The sequence below is a fragment of the Leuresthes tenuis genome, unplaced genomic scaffold, assembly GCF_036924035.1.
Source record: "Leuresthes tenuis unplaced genomic scaffold, fLeuTen1.0.hap1 SCAF_34, whole genome shotgun sequence".
In the NCBI taxonomy this organism is placed as follows: Eukaryota; Metazoa; Chordata; class Actinopteri; order Atheriniformes; family Atherinopsidae; genus Leuresthes; species Leuresthes tenuis.
The window spans coordinates 304,241-325,327 of NW_027325388.1; the positions used below are offsets into that span (position 1 = coordinate 304,241).

At 42.3% G+C, this 21,087-nt stretch overlaps 1 non-coding gene and 1 pseudogene across 1 annotated transcript; one reads left to right on the forward strand and one right to left on the reverse strand.

Moving 5' to 3' along the window:
• Positions 1-8,478: 8,478 nt before the first annotated feature.
• Positions 8,479-8,669, forward strand: LOC140285258 (U2 spliceosomal RNA). Its single transcript, XR_011910355.1, has one exon. It is a non-coding gene; the product is annotated as a U2 spliceosomal RNA (small nuclear RNA).
• A 10,378-nt stretch (positions 8,670-19,047) lies between these two features.
• LOC140285222 (U2 spliceosomal RNA) lies at positions 19,048-19,224 on the reverse strand (annotated as a pseudogene).
• Positions 19,225-21,087: the final 1,863 nt, after the last annotated feature.

The window sequence follows — 21,087 nt, forward strand, 5'->3', positions numbered from 1 at the left end:
ACTGAACTTGTGGAAGTTGTGTATTTACCCAATCGGATTGTAGGAGTGCCCGTTTAACAATACTCCCTAGCTCTTTTGCCTGATGCTGTGGGTGTAATGCCAATGATACATGTGGGGCCGCTTCTTCTGCCATCATATACCAGGGAAGTTGTGCAGAGGTCAGGGCAACACCTGCCGCCACGCCTTCAGGCGCCACATAAATATTATGTGTCTTAATTTGCCAATCTCGACCTTCAAGTTGGTCCTGAAAATTTTCCTGATACCAATCTGTCTGTAACCCATCATAGAATAGAGTAACATGGGGGGAATCTGGAGGTGAGACATAGGGTTCGAGTTGGGAAATCCAGGGTTTCCACTGGAGGTAAGCCGAGAGGATACCACGCCGCTCAGATGTTTCCGGCTGTAATAGACCCCAGTATATGTCCGCGTATTGTTCATTCACTGGCTGCACAAGATATTGACCAGTGATGTTCTCCATCGGTCCAGAGCACGGCAAATGAGATCCATCAGGCATGACAACAACCAGGCCATCGGCGCTGCAGAGTATCGTGGCCCCCAGTTTTATCAGGAGATCTCTTCCCAGCAAGTTCATCGGTACAGAAGGTGAATGTACAAATGGATGTGTCACAGTCTGTTTTCCCACCTGGGTGAGTAGCGGCTTAGTGAACGGCAGTGTCTTTTTCTCCCCAGAGAAGCCCATAAGCGTGATGGTATGCGATGACAGGGAACCAGCTGGTACAACTTTCAATGTGGAACATGTGGCTCCAGTGTCAACCAAGAAAGGCAGATCTTTTTTCTCAATCTGAACTGACAGCATCGGTTCTGCCGTAGTGATGCTGTCTGAGAGTCTCTGTGGGGTGTGTCAATACTGACCGGACTGGTCAGGGTTCTCCCCATTGTCCCACAATGGGAACTGACCAGCAGCAGCTGCTCCCCAAGGCTGTTAAGGATACATAGGTGCAGTAACAGGAGGTCCGGAGCCGCGACCCCTGCCTCTCCCAGGAGGACCACTATCCACACCTTTCTGTGCTCTTGGATTATGTGGGCAGCTTCTTATCCAATGATTAGGGTCTCCACAGAGATAACAACAACGAGTCTCCCCTGACTGTCCTCTTCCTGTACCGCCCCTTAGTCCCCGACCTCTTCCCCCAAAGCCTCCACCCCGCATTGGTCCTCCCCCATGTCTTCTCCCGCCTGATGGGGGCTGCGGTACCCATGGTGGGACCGGAAATAAATCAGGAACCTGTGGTGGCTCGGCAGCCAACATGACCTTCGCAGCTTCCCCTTTTTGTTTTTTATTTTTATCATTACATTTCTGTCTAGCTTCCGTTAACTGTAATTTTAACAGCTGAACCTGCAATTCTTTTAAGTCATCCTGTTCCTTCTGCGTATTATCTTGAGCACGGGTGAGGTGGTGTATTAAGTGTTTCTCCCAGACATGTGATTCAGCACCGAGCATGTCCGGGTTATTAACCATGGCTGTTTTGACATTCTCCGGCACTCCTTCCAGTATAGCCTGTCTAAACCACTCTCTCTGAGCTCCAGCTCTCCCTGGGTGGCATCCTGTGTGTTTCAACCATAAATCCTTGCTCTGATCCACATACTCCCTGGGATTTTGTTTGGGGTCCCATCTCATCTTTGGCATTACGGTGGCGTTAGGTAGTGGATATTTTTCTCTCATAGCTTTCCCTATTTCAGTGCTATGATGCGTGAAAGGGGTGTCATCTGTCACCCTGTCTGTATGAGCGATAGTCTCAATTTCTCTCATGTCCCCACCCGTCATGCATCGTCCTGCAATAGCTCTAAAGTCCCCCAATGCCAATTTCTGTCCTGCCGTCAGAGAATCCAATTTGCTGAGCCACAAATTTCCACCCTCGGCTACAGGTGGTAATTTCTCCACTATGGCCTGTATGTCCCCTATAGTAAATGGTCGGTACCGGTCACCTTGTCCTGGTACTGCTGTTAGTGGGTACATTGTGACCGGAAGGATTGTCCCACCACGTCGGCGCTGGCTAACTCTTCTGCCTATCGTATCTGTCAGTTCCTCTGCCATCTTCATTTCTTTCTCTACACTTCTCATCAGTCCGTCCCTTTTTTGACAGAGCTCTTCTATCTCTCTCCGACATAACTCATCTAGCTCTCTCTCTTTCCTGACGGCTGAATCTTCCTCCTCTTACCTCCATGATCCTGCCAAGCTAAAACTTACTGGTACTTCTTGTCTTTCACCTTCCCACTGTCCCTTTCCTTGAAAAGAAGCTGTCCCTGCTGCTTCTGCTTCCTCCTCACAATCTGAAATCTCACTTCCCCTCATGACCTGCCTCCGTGGCTGTGGTGTGACTTTTCGTTTTACCGTGTGCTGTGGAGCCTGTTCTCTTGCCTGTCTCTGCGAGAATGGGTCTGGGGGCACCGAAAGGTTATCACCTGTGAAGGGGTTATAAGAGGATTTGGACGTCGTCCCTGTCCTTACTGAAGTCTCAGGGCTTGATGCTGTAGGAGTGGCTGCACCTGCTTCAGTCACCCTGTCACTTACAAGTGTCTCTTCTGAGGATCCAACCTGAAGTGTACCACTAGTCACATATAGTGTGGGATATAACCCTGGTGTCGGTGCAGCAGGCGGTGCATATGGAGGTGGCCATGTAGGAGTGTCAGGTGCAGTTACCATTTGTTTGCCTCCTGGTTTTCCTGCGTTCTCATGGAGATGTCTCACACTTTGCCAGAAGACCGCCAGCTCAGACCAGCCCCGTCGTCGCTCCTCCTGCTCTTTCGCCTCCTTTTTTAATTTCGAACGTTGCAGCACACCTGCCTTTTGTCCCTGCTCTGCCAGCTCTTCTTTCCTCACCTTACATTCTTTCTCCTTTTCCCACAACCAGGCCCCTAACGGACCGGGGTCTGACATTTTCTTGCCCTTATATCTCACCAATTGTTCCACTTGTCCCTTTATGTCGGCTAATTTCCTGTCCCTACCCTTTTTAGGTAACACTGCCCCTGCTGCTTTTAACGTATTCTCTAACTGCAGCTCGAGGGGCCTCCAGGCACCCGTACCTGGGCCCCATCCCCCATCATCTATTTCCCTGTCAAACTCTCCCTCCATTTTACTTCTCTTTTTCTAAATTCTGAGGCCAGCCGGTTTGTATGACGTACGTCCGAGCAACAGGCCTTGTAAGGTGATGATTTATTAACGGCCAGTCAGTTTGTATGGCATAACACCCGAGCAACTGACCCTTTTGACAAACCAAGCCACTTATGTTAGCACCGCTAGGTTTCGATGGCTCAGACAGATTACGTTATCACCGTTAGGTTTCCTCTGTCTGATTGTCGAGCTTGTCAAGACACCGTTTTATGTACCCATTCACCTTTAGACACCTCAGAATTTTATTTTTCCCACAGCCCGCTTCTCCTTATTTCTCTCAAACAAATACAAAAACACACAAAGCACGTTAAAATCTTCACAAACTTTTTCAAAATGCACTTATAGAAAAATACCTCAGGAACCCTGTTCCTGTACTCTAGTATAGGGGACTCTAGCCCCAAACAGACTTCAAGAATTTATGAGGAGTATAACCTCAAGGGACTCTAACCCAACTCCGTAGAGTATACTACTTTAGGGGACTCTAACCCCAAACAGACTTCAAGAATTTATGAGGAGTATAACCTCAAGGGACTCTAACCCAACTCCGTAGAGTATACTACTTTAGGGGACTCTAACCCCAGGGACTCAAACCCAGTAGAATTCGGGGTGTCTTCACCTCCCCGGGACTCTAACCCAGCAGCCTCTCAGGCTTCCGGTTCCTCGTCAGGCAACCGGTGGGGTCCGCCACGACCAAAGACAGTCTGTTTTATCCTCTTTTTATATTCACTTTTCTTTTATAGTTTTTTTTTTTTTTTTTTTTTTTTTTTTTACGCAGTTCTCGACATTAATTCTTATCGTCTTTTGCTGATTCAACCACCAGTTTCAGGACAGGACACGTTGTTTTAAAATATTCAATGTGCAGAGTTTGATAAAACAGGTTCTGCTTACCTCTGTGTTAACGTGCCGGCTCGTGTCCCGTCTCTGTCACCGTGAAGGAATCTTTTATCCGAATGAACTCCGTCCTCTCCTCACCACATCCCGAACGAGCCCCCAAAATTGTTGAGGTTAACCTGTACCTCTTTCCGAGTCCGTTGATGCAGTGAAGGAGGAAGACAGAGGAGACAATATAAGAATCATCACAGTTTTATTTACGCAGTTTGCAAAGTGCGGAGAGCAGTTCAGTACAATGCATGCGAACAGCACAAAGTACGGAAAAGCTCTGTCTTTGTCTAGGGGTGTGATGTTATATAGACTTGAGTTCAGTCTCCGCCTTATGAGATGTGTGTGCGTCAATATCTTATCTCTTCCTCTATGTGTGTGTGTGTGTGTACTGGTATAAGGCGTTACTTTCAGAAGACCGTTGTGGGTGCAGTCCTAGTTTTACAACCTGTTGTTCTCAGAGATATTTCCTTATCAGGCTGCTGTGCAAGCACAGAAATGAGCAAGTCAGTTATACAGGATATCACCTTATACAGCTATCCTCACTCACACCAACCAGTTTGTATGGAGTACACTGGAGCAACTTGACTGATCAGTAAAACACTGCTTTTGTTGTCACCGCAAGGCTTCCCCCGTCGGTTGTTTCACTGAGACACTACTGAGTAACTACAACTCAACACAGTTTATACACATAACATTCATATACATACTAACAAACAAACAAACAATAATTTATCGCAATTTTCTCATCTCTGTTTGAACGTACACCCAGGTAAATATTCCTGTAGTCTTCTCATACCGACTATGGACCCATTCATTGTTTAACTTCACTGTTTTGCAAATCCTAATTGGATATTACACATTGACATTGAACTTTACTGGATAAGCAGGTCTTCATTGCATTCAGCAGCCTATATGTGAGCATTTATGTGTAAGCTGTTCTTCTTTGCATTTATCAGCAGCAAGCAATTCTTCACTGCACATGCATATGTAAATAGTAAAACAATTCCAATGTGTTAGCGAAACCTTCTATATCACAGTGGTTTCTAAGGTCTATTTTAAGTTCTTTGCCATCAGTGAGATGACATTGTTTACAAAGTGTGTCAAATTATCACTGAAGATCTTTTCAGGAATTTCAAATCTAGAAATGAGTTATTTTACGCGTGATTTTGCTACTGAGAGTGCATCTGCTTGTGCACATGGAAATATTTCAGACCATTTGGTAAAAACCTCTGTTGTCACTGAGCAGAATCGTTTCCCTTAACATTAATTTAGTTCAATGAAATCTACAAAATAATGAAATAATGAAATCCAAACAAATATGTTGAAAAAGATACACTGGCTTAGGGAATTATCTTCGTTTTGGTCTTAGATTGCCCTGTGGAATGTGTTTTGCACATATTTGACCTGCTAGACAAAACTTTATTCATTTATTTATTCTAAAAAAATGTTTTTAATAATTAGTAAAACCATATGCTGTAAAAACCTGGTTCATTATTGCTTCCATCCCTCCTGTTGAGACATGACATGGTCCGTGGCTCAATACTGCAGCATATTTAAACAAATTCTTTGGCAGTATGGTTTTCCTTCCGGTCATTCATACGAGTCTATTGTAGATGGCAATTGAATAACATCTAATAATGCTAAAATATTTGTAGTTTATACATTTAGCTGTGGATGTCAACATACCTGTTTTTCCAATGCTGTGTTAACACATGTACAGTTGAGAAGGCATACTGACTGTCAGTGTAAACGTTAACAACCTTTTTGTTATTTAATTTACAAGCTTCAGTTAAAGCTACCAATTCGACTGCTTGAACAGAGTAATTTTTTGGTAGTGGTTGTTTTAAGAAAACTTCAGTTTCTGTTACTACTGCAAATCCTGTAGCATTTGTGCCATCAGGGTTTTTTTCTTTGATCTGTTGAATAAATATAGTTATTTCTGCATTTTCATAATGTATATCAGTTAAGTCTGGCCTGGGTAAAACACTGATGGTTATTTCTGACATGCAATCATGAGGCTTTCCATCTGTGGGGTAGGTAGCAGTGTGGATGGATTAAGTGTAGCACATCTCTCGACAACAAGGTGTGGCTGTGAAAGAAGAACTGTTATGTAGGAGAGATGTCTGGTAAAGATATTTTGTTAAGTAACCATATCACAGCCACTGCATGAGGTACCTTAAGTGTTAATGGGTGAAATAACACCATTATTGTTGATGCCTGCACTGCCAATGGCTTCTGGCCATTGATTCAAAAGTACGATCTCGTCCCTTTTTCCCCTTTCAGTGGACACTGGCCCCTAATTACCGCAATTCAGCAGGGGGTCTTTCATTAGGAGTACTGGACTCCCCCGTGCACGGTTTCAGCTCCGACCCTGGACAGCGGAAAAAACGTTGAGATCTGGTTTGAGGACCCAATTGTTGAGAAAAGTCTCTCAATGAGACTCAGAGTTGCTGGAGTCAGTTAATGCAAAGGTTTAATCTTGCAGCAAGTTCAAGAATGTGTGTGTGTATGGGTGTATGTGTGCGAACGTGTGTGAGTTTGTGTGTGTGAGAGTTTAAAGAACCTGTAATCCACAGGCAGGCCTTAACTAGTATGGCACGGGTCCAGCCTGTCTCATCTTTTTTGGAAGGTCCAGCGCTCGGCCGTAACCCTTCTGTCTGTTTGGACTCTCACATACATTCGGTTAATCATAGAAAAACGAGAACAAAACTTTTTAGCCCCTTAAATTCATAAAACAGACATGGTGCAGTTATTTCCATTGTAGAAAATAAGAGTAATCACCACCATTCCTATAAATTCTGGATATTCTAACAATCTGAATCTTTTTTAAATGTTCGATGAAGCCCTTTGCTGTTCTGTTTAGAGACTCAGCTGATCATAAACCAAGTTTTGCTCTTGAACCAAGCTTCTAAACTCTTCACCTTTTTCATTTCTCAGTTAGTATTCACTTTAAAACTGATTAAAAGAAAAATTAAATGAATGCCTATCAACAAATGTGGGATCTAAACTCTAGTGCTTCCTCTAAAATAATTTCCTTTCTCAATTCAGAAATGTGTGTGTGTAAGTCACAACACCCGTGACACCAAAACAGCTTTCTTTTCTCTCTTTTCTCTACACTCTGCACTGTGAGCACACACAACAAATCAGAAAGGCTTTTTTCTCTCTTTTCTACATTATGGACTGTGGGGACACAAAACCGCTCTCTCTTTTTTTTTTTTTGATTGTGTGCCAGGGCGTTGTCTCACGTATTAGATTATGCTTAAGATACGAATGAGTTTATCAGTCACATCAGAATCCATATATACTGATCCTCCCGTAATAAAATGGTCGGATCTTATCAAACACACTTTGTTTCTTGTGACAAGTCAGCGAAACAGCGTATACACGTCAAGACACTGAATCAAGTTTGCCACAAGAACTCATAAGTTTGGCAGTATTGCTCTGCCGTCAGCAATCATACACCCATTTTATTTTTATGAGACATGTGCAGGCACCTGTTCATCTACTGTTCTATCACTATGAATTAGTTTATCTATTATCAATAAGGATACTTCTACAACTACTATCAAAGTATGTCCGGACTTCTTATGTTGTCAGTTGCTATATATGAATAAGTGGGTTGCTACTGAAAAGCATTAAGCATGTCACACAGCCCAAACATATAACATTTCAGGACACACCACACAGTTAACAACCACAGTGAAGCGTGTCAAAGCCCAAACATGTAACATTCAACAGGACACTTACACAACACATTCAAATCAAACAGTCAGACAACATACAAGAACCTATACCCCAGCCGGCATTGCTCCCTGCCTATTTTCCTACAACTCACTATGTGTGCGCACACCTTTATTCACAAACTCTTCAACTTATACTCTTTTACCGAAGCTGCTACAGCTCGATTGGCCAAATACCCTTAGATCCTATTTCGGTGAATTTGACATCTGCCTTGCATGTAACAGATTAGCGGTTTAGCAGTTTTAATTTAGTTTGAGTGAAGGAATTCATTTTATAGCAAAATCCGAAATCGTGAAGAACTCATGGAAGTAAGCTTATTCTCGGATTCCTGAATCTTTAGATTTGCTCTTTCTTTTACTGCAAAGTACAACGTTGAGCAGCACTAATGAGTTGTTTCTATTTTTGGCAGGCTTTACCTTTACGGATGAAGCCCTTTCTGTCTGTGCAAAAGAAATCTTGTTACTGTGCAGAGTGACTTCTCTGAGTAGAGTCGCCTTACTTGTTGCGACTGTGCCAATGTTCGAAGCTGGAGTGCAAAGTTGTTGCTTGAATGGTGCTCGCTGGAGCGTGCGGTAGTGTAAAGTTATACCATTTAAAAGGGCTGAAGAGTGCTCAGTGCAGCGGGTGGGCCGAGGTGCAAAGTGACACTATGGCCATAAAAAGAACACCGCTACAAGTGCGCATTGTGCCAGGAAGGGCCCTCGGACGTGAACCAGTGCACAGTTATCGCTTCTCGGCCTTTTGGCTAAGATCAAGTGTAGTATCTGTTCTTATCAGTTTAATGTCTGATGTGTCCTCTATGCGAGGACTACATATTAAATGGATTTGTATCAATAGGAGTTGAAAAAGGAGCTTGCTCCGTTCACTCCAAGCATCGACCCGGTACTGTAGTGCCCCTGGGAACGGTGCGCTCTCCTCTGCTCTTGTGAAAAAGCAAACAGCGGTGCAGGATGGAGGTTTCAGGGAGCCCAAGATGAAACTTTCTTTTAGTCTGCTGAGAAAAGAGAGTGAATGCGAAGTAGACTTTAACACGGCTCTGGGAGCGAGCCGAGTGCGGGCTAACCAGGCGAATTGCTTGAAAGAAACGCGACACCGAATGAGCGGTCAGAACAAAGCCTCAATACGGTGTTCCTGTGGTGTTTTTATAAAATGCGGTGAAAAAAAAGGTGTGAATGCCCCATAGAAAACTAAAAGGTGGAGCGGAAGTGTTCGGCTGCAAGAAGGTGTGAATGTCCGACTATATTTGGTGAAAAGCAGGTGAAGCAAGGTCTGAATGCCCAACCTTACATCATCAAAAGCGAGATCAGAGGTTTTTGGCTGCAAGAAGGCCATAGTTTGCCAAAAGTGGGTAAGGTGCGAATGACCGACTAAATATCAACAAAAGTGGGGGCGGAGGTCTTCGGATGCAAGTGGGTGTGAATATCCCACCATAGAAGTATGGTGGAGAGGAAGCTGTGAATGGCCGACCATAGTTTGCAAAAAGCGGGTGAGAAAAGGTGCGAATGTCCAACCATACATGATCAAAACAGGGAGCGGAGGTGTTTGGCTGCGACAAGGTGTGAATGTCCACCCATAATTAATGAAAAGCGGGCAACAAGTAGGTTCGAATGCCATACCATACATCATCAAAAGCAGGAGTGGATGTGTTCGGCTACAAGAAGGTTTGAATGTCCGAGCATAGTTTGTAAAAAGCTGGTAAGAAAAGGTTCGAATGCCTGAACATACATCATCAAAAGCAGGACTGGATGTGTTCGGCTACAAGAAGGTTTGAATGTCCGACCATAGTTGGTAAAAAGTGGGTATGAAAAGGTTCGAATGCCCAAGTTCGGCTGAAAAAAACTGTGTTCGGCTGCAAAAAGGTGTGAATGTTTGACTAAAGTTTGTAAGACAAGGTTCGAATGCCTGACAATGTATGATCAAAAGCGGGAGCGGAGGTGTTCAGCTGCAAGAAGGTCTAAATGTCCATCATTAATTGCTAGAAAACATGAAAGAAAATTTTCGAAAATCAATCTGCACATGATCATAAGTGGGAGAGGAGGTGTTCAGCTGCAAGAAGGTGTGAATGTCCTACCATAATTGCTGAAAAATGTGTTAGAAACGGTAAGAATGCCGGACCATACATCATCAAAAGCTAGAGAGGTGGTGTTCGGCTGCAAGTAGGTGTGAATGTCTGACTAAAGTTCAAATATATTAACAAAAGCGGGAGGAGAGGTCTTCGGATGAGTGGTTGAGAATTTCCAACCATAATCTATAAAATGCGGTGAAAAAAAAGGTGTGATAGAAACCTAAAAGGTGGAGCGGAAGTGTTCGGCTGCAAGAAGGTGTGAATGTCCGTCTATAGTTGGTGAAAAGCAGGAAAAGCAAGGTCTGAATGCCCAATCTTACATCATCAAAAGCGAGATCAGAGGTGTTTGGCTGCAAGAAAACGGGTAAGGTGTGAATGACCGACTAAATATCAACAAAAGTGGGGGCGGAGGTCTTCGGATGCAAGTGGGTGTGAATATCCCACCATACAAGTATGGTGGAGAGGAAGCTGTGAATGTCCGACCATGGTTTGTAAAACGCGGGTAAGACAAGGTGCGAATGTCCGACAATGTATGATCAAAAGAGGGAGCGGAGGTGTTCGGCTGCAAGGTCTGAATTTCCAACCATAATTTGTAAACACCGTTGAAGAAAAGCCTCGAAAGCCCGACTATACACCATCAAAAGCGGGAGCAGAGGTGTTCAGCTGCAAGAAAGTCTGAATGTCCACCAATAATTACTGAAAAATGGGTAAGAAGAGGTGTGAATGCCCAACTATACATCATCAAAAGCAGAAGTGGATGTGTTCGGCCACAAGAAGGTTTGAATGTCCGACCATAGTTTGTAAAAGGCGGGTAAGAAAAGGTTTGAATGTCCGAACATACACAATCAAAAGAGGGAGCGGAGGTGTTTCGCTGCAAGAAGGTGTGAATGTCCGAGCATAGTTTGTAAAAAGCGGGTAAGAAAAGGTTCGAATGCCCGAACATACACCATCAAAAGAGGGAGCGGAGGTGTTCCGCTGTAAGAAGGTGTGAATGTCCAACCATAGTTGGTAAAAAGCGGGTAAGAAAAGGTTAAAATACCCGACTCTACACAATCAATAGCGGGAGCGGAGTTGTTCGGCTAAAAGAAGGTGTGAAAGTCCGACCATGGTTTGTAAAAAGCGGGTAAGAAAAGGTTCGAATGCAAAAATATACACCATCAAAAGCGGAAGCCGAGGTGTTCGGCTGCAAGTAGGTCTGAATGTCCACCCATAATTAATGAAAAGCGGGCAACAAGTAGGTTCGAATGCCCAACCATACATCAACAAAAGCAGGAGTGGATGTGTTTGGCTACAAGAAGGTTTGAATGTCCAACCATAGTTTGTAAAAAGCGGGTAAGAAAAGGTGCGAATGCCCGAAAATACACTATCAAAAGAGGGAGCGGAGGTGTTCCGCTGTAAGATGGTGCGAATGTCCGACCATAGTTGGTAAAAAGCGGGTAAGAAAAGGTTCGAATGCCCAAATATATACCATCATAAGCGGAAGCGGAGGTGTTCGGCTGCAAGAAGGTGTGAACGTCCGACCAAAGTTTGTAAAAAGCAGTTAAGAAAAGGTTTGAATATCCAACCAAACATAATCAAAAGTGGGAGCAGAGCTGTTCGACTGCAAGTAGGTGTGAATTTCCACCCATAATTCCTGAAAAATGGGTAAGAAAAGGTGCGAATGCCCAACCATACATCATCAAAAGAAGAAGTGGATGTGTTCTGCTACAAGAAGGTTTGAATGTCCGACCATAGCTTGTAAAAAGTGGGTAAGAAAAAGTTCGAATGCTCGAACATACACCATCAAATTTGGGAGCGGAGGTGTTCCGCTGTAAGACGGTGTGAATGTCCGACCATAATTGGTAAAAAGCGGGTAAGAAAAGGTTAAAATACCCGACTGTACACAATCAATAGCGGGAGCGGAGTTGTTCGGCTACAAGAAGGTGTGAAAGTCCGACCATGGTTTGTAAAACGCGGGTAAGACAAGGTGCGAATGCCCGACAATGTATGATCAAAAGAGGGAGCGGAGGTGTTCGGCTGCAAGGTCTGAATTTCCAACCATAATTTGTAAACACCGTTGAAGAAAAGCCTCGAAAGCCCGACTATACACCATCAAAAGCGGGAGCAGAGGTGTTCAGCTGCAAGAAGGTCTGAATGTCCACCAATAATTACTGAGAAATGGGTAAGAAAAGGTGTGAATGCCCAACTATACATCATCACAAGCAGAAGTGGATGTGTTCGGCCACAAGAAGGTTTGAATGTCCGACCATAGTTTGTAAAAGGCGGGTAAGAAAAGGTTTGAATGCCCGAACATACACAATCAAAAGAGGGAGCGGAGGTGTTCCGCCATAAGAAGGTGTGAATGTCCGACCGTAGTTGCTAAAAAGTGGGTAAGAAAAGGTTAAAATACCCGACTGTACACAATCAATAGCGGGAGCGAATGTGTTCGGCTACAAGAAGGTGTGAAAGTCCGACCATGTTTTGTAAATAGCGGGTAAGAAAAGGTGCGAATGCCCGACAATGTATGATCAAAAGAGGGAGCGGAGGTTTTCGGCTAAAAGAAGGTCTGAATGTCCAACCATAATTTGTAAAAACCGGGGAAGAAAAGGCTCGAAAGCCCGACTATACACCATCAAAAGCGGGAGCAGAGGGGTTCAGCTGCAAGAAGGTCTGAATGTCCATCAATAATTGCTAGAAAACATGAAAGAAAATTTTCGAATATCAAACCGCACATGATCATAAGTGGGAGCGGAGGTGTTTAGCTGCAAGAAGGTGTGAATGTCCACCCATAATTCCTCAAAAATGGGTAAAAAAAAAGGTGTGAATGCCCAACCATACATCATCAAAAGCAGGACTGGATGTGTTCGGCTACAAGGTTTGAATGTCCGAGCATAGTTTGTTAAAAGCGGGTAAGAAAAGGTTCGAATGCCCGAACATTCACCATCAAAAGAGGGAGCGGAGGTGTTCAGCCATAAGAAGGTGTGAATGTCCGACCGTAGTTGGTAAAAAGCGGGTAAGAAAAGGTTAAAATGGCCGTCTGTACACAATCAATAGCGGGAAGGGATGTGTTCGGCTACAAGAAGGTGTGAAAGTCCGACCATGTTTTGTAAAAAGCGGTTAAGAAAAGGTGTGAATGCCCGACAATGTATGATCAAAAGAGGGAGCGGAGGTTTTCGGCTGCAAGAAGGCCTGAATGTCCAACCATAATTTGTAAAAACCGGGGAAGAAAAGGCTCGGAAGCCCGACTATACACCATCAAAAGCGGGAGCAGAGGTGTTCAGCTGCAAGAAGGTCTCAATGTCCATCAATAATTGCTAAAAAACATGAAAGAAAATTTTCGAATATCAAACCGCACATGATCATATGCGGGAGAGGAGGTGTTCAGCTGCAAGAAGGTGTGAATGTCCATCCATAATTCCTGAAAAATGGGTAAAAAAAGGTGCGAATGCCCAACCATACATCATCAAAAGCAGGTGTGAATATCAGATCATAATTTGCAAAAACCTGATGAGAAATGGTGAGAATGCCCGACTATACACCATCAAATGCGGGAGCGGAGGTGTTCGGCTGTGAGTAGGTGTGAATGTCCGACCATACTTGCTGAAAAAAATGACAAAGCAGTTTTCACTTGGTTTGAGTGAAGGATTTCATTTTATATAGAAATCCGAAATTGTGTAGAACTCGTGGAAATAAGTTTATTCTCGGATTCCTAAAGGTTTAGTGTTGTTCTTTGGTATACTGCAAAGTAATACTTTTTATTTTGTTGAAACCGATTCAGACATGGATAAATATCAAGGAAAAAGCAGTTTTAACTTGGTTTGAGTGAAGGAATTCATTTTATATCAAAATCCGAAATTGTGTAGAACTCGTGGAAATAAGTTTATTCTCGGATTCCTAAAGGTTTAGTGTTGTTCTTTGGTATACTGCAAAGTAATACTTTTTATTTTGTTGAAACCTATTCAGACATGGATAAATATCAAGGAAAAAGCAGTTTTAACTTGGTTTGAGTGAAGGAATTCATTTTATATCAAAATCCGAAATTGTGTAGAACTCGTGGAAATAAGTTTATTCTCGGATTCCTAAAGGTTTAGTGTTGTTCTTTGGTATACTGCAAAGTAATACTTTCTATTTTGTTGAAACCGATTAAGTTAAAACTGCTTTGTCCTTCATATTTATCCATGTCATAATAGCTTTAAACAAAAAAGAACGTTGTACTTTGCAGGATAGGAAAGAACAACACTAAACCTTTAGGAATCCGAGAATAATCTTCTTTTCACGAGTTCTACACAATTTCGGATTTTGATATAAAATGAATGCCTTCACTCAAACCAAGTTAAAACTGCTTTGTCCTTCATATTTATTCATGTCTAAATAGCTTTAAACAAAAAAGAACGTTGTACTTTGCAGGATAGGAAAGAACAACTCTAAACCTTTTCAGGAATCCGAGAATAAGCGTCGATTGACGAGTTCTACACAATTTCGGATTTTGATATAAAATGAATTCGTTCACTCAAACCAAGTTAAAACTGCTTTTGTCCTTCATATTTATCCATGTCTGAATAGGTTTCAACAAAAAAGAAAGTATTACTTTGCAGTATACCAAAGAACAACACTAAACCTTTAGAAATCCGAAAATAAGCTTCTTATCACCAGTTCTACACAATTTCGGATTTTGATATAAAATGAATTCCTTCACTCAAACCAAGTTAAAACTGCTTTGTCCTTAATATTTATCCATGTCTGAATAGGTTTCAACAAAAAAGAAAGTATTACTTTGCAGTATACCAACGAACAACACTAAACCTTTAGGAATCCGAGAATAAGCTTCTTTTCACCAGTTCTACACAATTTTGGATTTTGATATAAAATGAATTCCTTCACTCAAACCAAGTTAAAACTGCTTTGTCCTTCATATTTATCCATGTCTGAATGGGTTTCAACAAAATAGAAAGTATTACTTTGCAGTATACCAAAGAACAACACTAAACCTTTAGGAATCCGAGAATAAGCTTCTTTTCACCAGTTCTACAAAATTTTGGATTTTGATATAAAATGAATTCCTTCACTCAAACCAAGTTAAAACTGCTTTGTACTTCATATTTATCCATGTCTGAATCGGTTTCAACAAAATAGAAAGTATTACTTTGCAGTATACCAAAGAACAACACTAAACCTTTAGGAATCCGAGAATAAGCTTCTTTTCACCAGTTCTACAAAATTTTGGATTTTGATAGAAAATGAATTCCTTCACTCAAACCAAGTTAAAACTGCTTTGTCCTTCATATTTATCCATGTCTGAATGGGTTTCAACAAAATAGAAAGTATTACTTTGCAGTATACCAAAGAACAACACTAAACCTTTAGGAATCCGAGAATAAGCTTCTTTTCACCAGTTCTACAAAATTTCGGATTTTGATAGAAAATGAATTCCTTCACTCAAACCAAGTGAAAACTGCTTTGTCATATTTTTCAGCAAGTATGGTCGGACATTCACACCTACTCACAGCCGAACACCTCCGCTCCCGCATTTGATGGTGTATAGTCGGGCATTCTCACCATTTCTCATCAGGTTTTTGCAAATTATGATCTGACATTCACACCTGCTTTTGATGTTGTATGGTTGGGCATTCGCACCTTTTTTTACCCATTTTTCAGGAATTATGGGTGGACATTCACACCATCTTGCAGCTGAACACCTCCTCTCCCGCATATGATCATGTGCGGTTTGATATTCGAAAATTTTCTTTCATGTTTTCTAGCAATTATTGATGGACATTGAGACCTTCTTGCAGCTGAACACCTCCGCTCCCGCTTTTGATGATGTATAGTCGGGCTTTCGAGCCTTTTCTTCCCCGGTTTTTACAAATTATGGTTGGACATTCAGACCTTCTTGCAGCCGAAAACCTCCGCTCCCTCTTTTGATCATACATTGTCGGGCATTCGCACCTTTTCTTAACCACTTTTTACAAAACATGGTTGGACTTTCACACTTTCTTGTAGCCGAACACATCCCTTCCCGTTATTGATTGTGTACAGTCGGGTATTTTAACCTTTTCTTACCCGCTTTTTACCAACTACGGTCGGACATTCACACCTTCTTATGGCGGAACACCTCCGCTCCCTCTTTTGATGGTGTAGGTTCGGGCATTCGAACCTTTTCTTACCCGCTTTTTACAAACTATGCTCGGACATTCAAACCTTCTTGTAGCCGAACACATCCAGTCCTGCTTTTGATGATGTATGGTTGGGCATTCGCACCTTTTTTTTTACCCATTTTTGAGGAATTATGGGTGGACATTCACACCTTCTTGCAGCTGAACACCTCCTCTCCCACTTATGATCATGTGCGGTTGGATATTCGAACATTTTTTTTCATGTTTTCTAGCAATTATTGATGGACATTCAGACCTTCTTGCAGCTGAACACCTCCGCTCCCGCTTTTGATGGTGTATAGTCGGGCTTCCGAGCCTTTTCTTCCCCGGTTTTTACAAATTATGGTTGGACATTTAGACCTTCTTGCAGCCGAAAACCTCCGTTCCCTCTTTTGATCATACATTGTCCGTAATTCGCAACTTTTCTTACCCGCTTTTTACAAACCATGGTCGGACTTTCACACCTTTTAGTAGCCAAACAACTCCAATCCCGCTATTGATTGTGTACAGTCGGGTATTTTAACCTTTTCTTACCCGCTTTTTACCAATTATGGTGGGACATTCACACCTTCTTACAGCGGAACACCTCCGCTCCCTGTTTTGATCATTTATGGTCTGGCAATACTACCTTTTCTTACCCGTTTTTGAGTTATTATGGCTGGACATTCACAGCTTCTTGCAGCCGAACACCTCTTCTCCCGCTTTTGATGATGAATGGTCCGGCATTCTTACCTTTTCTAACACATTTTTCAGCAATTATTGTTGGTCATTCACACCTTTCTCATCAGCTTTTTACAAATTATGATCTGACATTCACACCTACTTGCAGCCGAACATCTCGGCTTCCGCTTTTGATGGTGTATATTTTGGCATTCGAACCTTTTCTTACCCGCTTTTTACAAACCATGGTCGGACTTTCATACCTTCTTTTAGCCGAACAACTCCGCTCTCGCTATTGATTGTGTAGAGTTGGGTATTTTAGCCTTTTCTTACCCGCTTTTTACCAACTATGGTCGGACATTCACACCTTCTTACAGCGGAACACCTCCGCTCCCTCTTTTGATGGTGTATGTTCTGGCATTCGAACCTTTTCTTACCCACTTTTTACAAACTATGCTCGGACATTCACACCTTCTTGCAGTGAAACACCTCCGCTCCCTCTTTTGATGGTGTATGTTCGGGCATTCGCACCTTTACTTACCCGCTTTTTACAAACTATGGTCGTACATTCAAACCTTGTAGCCGAAAACCTCCACTCCCTCTTTTGATCATACTTTGTCGGGCATTCGCACCTTTTCTTACCCGCTTTTTACAAACTATGCACGGACATTCAAACCTTCTTGTATCCAAACACATCCACTCCTGCTTTTGTTGATGTATGGTTGGGCATTCGAACCTACTTGTTGCCCGCTTTTCATTAATTATGGGTGGACATTCACACCTTGTCACAGCCAAACACCTCCGCTCCCTCTTTTGATCATGTATGGTTGGACATTCGCACCTTTTCTCACCCGCTTTTTGCAAACTATGGTCGGCCATTCACAGCTTCCTCTCCACCATACTTGTATGGTGGGATATTCACACCCACTTGCATCCGAAGATCTCCGCCCCCACTTTTGTTGATATTTAGTCGGTCATTCACACCTTACCTGTTTTCTTGCCGCCAAACACCTCTGATCTCGCTTTTGATGATGTAAGATTGGGCATTCAGACCTTGCTTTTCCTGCTTTTCACCAACTATAGATGGACATTCACACCTTCTTGCAGCCGAACACTTCCGCTCCACCTTTTAGGTTTCTATCACACCTTTTTTTTCACCGCATTTTATAGATTATGGTTGGAAATTCTCAACCACTCATCCGAAGACCTCTCCTCCCGCTTTTGCTAATATATTTGAACTTTAGTCAGACATTCACACCTACTTGTAGCCGAACACCACCTCTCTAGCTTTTGATGAGGTATGGTCCGGGATTCTTACCGTTTCTAACACATTTTTCAGCAATTATGGTAGGATATTCACACCTTCTTGCAGCTGAACACCTCCTCTCCCACTTATGATCATGTGCGGATTGATTTTCGAAAATTTTCTTTCATGTTTTCTAGCAATTAATTATGGACATTTAGACCTTCTTGCAGCTGAACACCTCCGCTCCCGCTTTTGATCATACATTGTCAGGCATTCGCACCTTGTCTTACCCGCTTTTTACAAACTTTAGTCGAACATTCACACCTTTTTGCAGCCGAACACAGTTTTTTGCAGCCGAATTTGGGCATTCGAACCTTTTCATACCCACTTTTTACCAACTATGCTCGGACATTCACACCGTCTTACAGCGGAACACCTCCGCTCCCTCTTTTGATGGTGTATGCTCGGACATTCAAACCTTCTTGTAGCCGAACACATCCACTCCTGCTTTTGATGATGTATGGTATGGCATTCGAACCTACTTGTTGCCCGCTTTTCATTAATTATGGGTGGACATTCACACCTTGTCGCAGCCAAACACCCTGTTTCGATCATGTATGGTTGGACATTCGCACCTTTTCTCACCCGCTTTTTGCAAACTATGGTCGGCCATTCACAGCTTCCTCTCCACCATACTTGTATGGTGGGATATTCACACCCACTTGCATCCGAAGACCTCCGCCCCCACTTTTGTTGATATTTAGTCGGTCATTCGCACCTTACCCGCTTTTGGCAAACTATGGCCTTCTTGCAGCCAAAAACCTCTGATCTCGCTTTTGATGATGTAAGGTTGGGCATTCAGACCTTGCTTCACCTGCTTTTCACCAAATATAGTCGGACATTCACACCTTCTTGCAGCCGAACACTTCCGCTCCACCTTTTAGTTTTCTATGGGGCATTCACACCTTTATTTTCACCGCATTTTATAAAAACACCACAGGAACACCGTATTGAGGCTTTGTTCTGACCGCTCATTCGGTGTCGCGTTTCTTTCAAGCATTTCTCCTGGTTAGCCCGCACTCGGCTCGCTCCCAGAGCCGTGTTAAAGTCTACTTCGCATTCACTCTCTTTTCTCAGCAGACTAAAAGAAACTTCCATCCTGCACCGCTGTTAGCTTTTTCACAAGAGCAGAGGAGAGCGCACCGTTCCCAGCGGCACTGCAGTACCGGGTCGATGCTTGGAGTGAACGGAGCAAGCTCCTTTTTCAACTCCTATTGATAAAAATCCATTTAATATGTAGTCCTTGCATAGACATATCACATATTAAACTGATAAGTACAGATGGATTATGTGCAATTAGTAAAGAGAGTAGAGGACGATCTCTCTCGTTGGAAGTCCTTACCTATATCACTTATGGGGAGAGTTACAACCATTAAAATGATGATACTACCAAAAGTTAACTATTTGTTCTCAATGATCCCCATAAAACCATCTGCTACTTGGTTTAAGTCACTAGATTCATGCATCTCCAAATTTCTGTGGAAAAACAAACCACCACGTATTAGTTTAAAAACCCTACAGAAGACCAAGGACAGTGGTGGATTAGATTTACCTCATTTTCAGCACTATTCCTTAGCCAATAGGTTACAATATATATCAAAATGGTTTAAACCTTGTTGTTGTCACAGTTCCCAGAGACGTTGTAATCGTTGAGGATTCTATATTCACCCCCTCATTAGAGGCACGTGTTGCAGATTGATGACACTGAATCTTCTTCTCTGTTCATTGCTGGCATCATTCCCAGCATCGTAAGTGTTCGTGGCATTGTTAGCCTCTTCTTCTGGATCTTGATATCGAGCATCCTTTTGTATTTCTGGTTTGTAAGTCCTCTCTCTTCGTTCACCGGAGTCTTCGTCTCTTTGTCCTTGAGTTTGGTGATTTTTTCTTCTTTTGATGCCTTGACACAGTGTGACATGTGATACCACGTGGGAGATCCTTTAACTTGGACTGCTGTCCCTGTGCTGCGAAATGGCTGTGCTGCTCAAATGGTCTCTCCTTCATCATATACACAGTTATTTATACATCACCTTCCACCATGAAGCGTTGTCCCTTTTTGTTTCTCTCTTTGTTCTTAAAATGCTGTTATAAATGTCTAAACCAATCCATTAAACTAGATCATTTTGGCAGTAAAGCGATCTACAATGTGCTTGGTCGCAAAGCTGCTCATCTGTGGTAAACAGCTCTTCAGAAAGGCATTCTTCAATTGATTTCACTAATTCTATGTAATAATTTATGTGTAAGCTGTTCTTCTTTGCATTTATCAGCAGCAAGCAATTCTTCACTGCACATGCATATGTAAATAGTAAAACAATTCCAATGTGTTAGCGAAACCTTCTATATCACAGTGGTTTCTAAGGTCTATTTTAAGTTCTTTGCCATCAGTGAGATGACATTGTTTACAAAGTGTGTCAAATTATCACTGAAGATCTTTTCAGGAATTTCAAATCTAGAAATGAGTTATTTTACGCGTGATTTTGCTACTGAGAGTGCATCTGCTTGTGCACATGGAAATATTTCAGACCATTTGGTAAAAACCTCTGTTGTCACTGAGCAGAATCGTTTCCCTTAACATTAATTTAGTTCAATGAAATCTACAAAATAATGAAATAATGAAATCCAAACAAATATGTTGAAAAAGATACACTGGCTTAGGGAATTATCATCGTTTTGGTCTTAGATTGCCCTGTGGAATGTATTTTGCACATATTTGACCTGCTAGACAAAACTTTATTCATTTATTTATTCTAAAAAAATGTTTTTAATAATTAGTAAAACCATATGCTGTAAAAACCTGGTTCATTATTGCTTCCATCCCTCCTGTTGAGACATGACATGGTCCGTGGCTCAATACTGCAGCATATTTAAACAAATTCTTTGGCAGTATGGTTTTCCTTCCGGTCATTCATACGAGTCTATTGTAGATGGCAATTGAATAACATCTAATAATGCTAAAATATTTGTAGTTTATACATTTAGCTGTGGATGTCAACATACCTGTTTTTCCAATGCTGTGTTAACACATGTACAGTTGAGAAGGCATACTGACTGTCAGTGTAAACGTTAACAACCTTTTTGTTATTTAATTTACAAGCTTCAGTTAAAGCTACCAATTCGACTGCTTGAACAGAGTAATTTTTTGGTAGTGGTTGTTTTAAGAAAACTTCAGTTTCTG